The sequence below is a fragment of the Triturus cristatus genome, chromosome 4_1 (genome assembly GCF_964204655.1).
Source record: "Triturus cristatus chromosome 4_1, aTriCri1.1, whole genome shotgun sequence".
Lineage (NCBI taxonomy): Eukaryota > Metazoa > Chordata > Amphibia > Caudata > Salamandridae > Triturus > Triturus cristatus.
In genome coordinates this window covers 120,919,876-120,922,913 of record NC_140585.1, presented here as the reverse complement: position 1 = coordinate 120,922,913, position 3,038 = coordinate 120,919,876, and the positions used below count along the sequence as shown (strand labels likewise).

Below are 3,038 nucleotides of genomic sequence, written 5' to 3'. Positions count from 1 at the left end.
CGCATTTAACATAGATTTGTCAGATACAACGCTTTACCCAAAGAGCCCCTGCGTGTGCAGTTTGAGCTTTATTTACTGGTTATCACTCCTTCCGCTTTTCTCTTCCCTGTTGCTAGACTCAGCTGTTCTTTTCGTGTGTCTTTGTCTCTGTATTGTGAGGTTTATATTGATCCTATAGTTCAGTTCTTGTATCTCCTATTTCACTTCAAATGTTTTTCACCCAAAGCATTCAGTTGTACAATGCAGGTATCTGGGCTTCGAACCACATCCGGTATAGCAGGAGGTTTCATAGTGTAGTGGTTATCACGTCTGCTTTACACGCAGAAGGTCCTGGGTTCGATCCCCAGTGAAACCATACACTTTTTTACCCATTTTTTTAAAAACTGTCCCACACCTTGGGTGACCAACCTTCCATAAATTTCACTGACTTCCCGGTTGTTTGGACCTCTTCTCATTGAGGATTTCTTTCACCTACGCCTTTTGTCAGTAATTTCAGACATTGGAGGAGCTGCCCCCCTGCAAGTAGCCTGTATCTCCCACTGCAGGGGCCATCTCATCCTCCCGCTGTGATAAGTGGCCTGCAAGCAGCCCCGACCTGGCACAGGCTGCTATGGGCCCATTATCATTCTGAATGTCCGCCTAATTATGACATACAGAATGGTTATGGTCCTCTCTGGGCAGGGGCAGCATTTGTTGGGCCTCCTCCTGCCAGAGCCCAGGGCATGGCAAACTGCTTTTGTTTATAGGGCTTATGTTGGCGCTTGTTACCCAGTTCCTTCCACTGTTAGCCTCTTAAACTGTCACACAAGCAGTGATAATGATACAAACACAATTGTCCTTTATTATTTATTAATTTTGTTCCAATCGTGCAAAGTTTCTGCATTTGTGCTATTTTTTTCATGATTACCCTGCCCCCCCCCCCCCTTCCCCGCCCCCTTAGCTTTTACACATCCCCTTGGGATGATTGATTGGAGAGGGTTTTTCTTTCAATGGGGGAGAGGGGGCATGTAAGACCTGAGAAGCCTTCAGCTTTGATCTTTTCTTCATATTTTTATTTTTATTTCTACGGGAATATGCAAACGCGGGTATTTAAATTTCACCCCCACACACAACAGATGCAGGTCAAGGTTGTCTCAAGCTAATATAAACTTATTTTGACTCGTGCTTGTGTTGGTTGTCAATTTACTTATGTAATATTGCCCAACCTTCACTGATGGGTCAGTAAAACTTATCTTTTGTCCCAAATTTTTGTCCTGAATTCTGACCTTCTGTCGTGAATTTTTGTCCTGAATTTTGACCCTTTGTCCTAAATTTTTACACTCACTGTCCTGAATTTGCAACCATGCCAGTTACTTGCTGCTGCCATTTTTTTTCCAATAAATTTGTGGTCTGGCTTTACAGAGCAGATAAACTATACCTTTTGTTAACAATTCTTTTGAATACTTTTTGGGCTTTGATATCTATCTTTCACGTATTGCTATTGGCTGTTTGATATATTATTCCGTCTTCTGTGACGATCTTACTGTTTAATTACATCTAAGTACACTATATATTCACACAATAAATTATTGCTCTCATGGATGTGTTGCACACAAAAAGTACTCACATTTTTAACTGCAACAAGCCTTAAAAATATTTTTTTAGGAATAAAATTCCCGTCAGTTGTATTGGCTCGCCAGTGCTTGTTACATTTGTAACACTAGGCTTCCAATTTACTGGCCCCATTGTTGCTCTCCTCATTTGTCCAAGTCGTTATGCCTATTCTAGGGTTCAGCCCTCCTCGAGAGCAATGACCAATTAGTGCAAAACATTCACAGCAGCCATTTTAAGGCATTGTTTCGGGACTACTTTCTGATTTACTTAAGAGCTGCTTTTCACAAGCGCTACTGTTTTTACTCACGCCGTGTTTTGTTTCCTGCTTATGTCTTGCCTCAGCTCGTCATGGGTGATCAAGTCAAGTCCTAGTGCTCAGGCTCGGGGTCCCCTACCCTGCCTGGTCAGTACTGCTCAGCTATGCTCCCCGTCTATTGTTTTTCCCTCTCAAATCTCAATGCCGCCGCTGCCCATTGCCTAGAATGTTGCTGTAGTGAAGCTTGTGCCTTCTGCATGATGAGGACTTGACTTGCAGTCACGTTTCGTGGAGCTTCAGAAGTAAGTTTTCACAGAGGTTTGGAGTTCAGATCGCTTTGTGTCACAAACTCTGACGCTTCTAATAATGCAAAATATTCTCTCAAAACCTGGCTCTTCGACTGAACAGCTCTGCTGACCCACCCCCACCTCAGCGCCTTGAGACCCTCACGGGTAAGTAGCGCGCTTACAATTCCCTGACTAATTACAATTCCCTGATTGAAATATTGGCTACGGTAATGCGCTACTGATGTCAGTGGGAAAGCTCCACGCTTGCCCGCCTCCAAGATTTGTTTTTGGTTAAGCCTGTGAACTGGGCGTGTTTTGTGCTACAGGGTACTTTATGAAATGTATTGCTACCACAAAGCACGGCCCTGAGAATCAATGGGGAGAGACAGCGGTAAGAGTGGTAAGATGCCAGGGGCACTGTGACTTTTGCCAATCTGTTAGTTTTGCCCTGTGCTGCAGATCTCGCCAGTCCTCGGATTTAGTTGGTCCTATTACAAATTATCCAAATATCTGAGCCCACATGGGAAAGGATTTTCTCTTGCAGTAAGTATTTCAGGAAGCTGGGAGATGTCAGGCTGCAGTGGACATGTCCCAGGTATTGAGATGCAGAATCTGCGCTCTGTATCCCTGGTGTGTGTTGCCATTTCATCTCTCAAGATGTTGTCTAAAGTAGACTTTGGTGAATTAGCAATTTTTTTCTCTTTGGTCCCAGATGACACTGGATGTCAAGCCCCTAACAGACATGGCTCCGCCAAATAAAAGGTGCCAAGAAATGGGCATTTAACAGCTCCTTGGGCTAAGAATCCTCCAGGACAGGCTTAATGTCTGTAACATGGGCGTGAAAAATATAGTTAAACTCTAAATTAGTGTACACCCCTAGGTGAAATAACACTACTCTTTCG

The 3,038-nt window shown here is 43.7% G+C and overlaps 1 non-coding gene across 1 annotated transcript; it reads left to right on the top strand.

Annotated features, from left to right (window-relative positions):
- The first annotated feature begins 282 nt into the window (after positions 1 to 282).
- Positions 283 to 355, top strand: TRNAV-UAC (transfer RNA valine (anticodon UAC)). Its single transcript has one exon. It is a non-coding gene; the product is annotated as a tRNA-Val (tRNA).
- Positions 356 to 3,038: the final 2,683 nt, after the last annotated feature.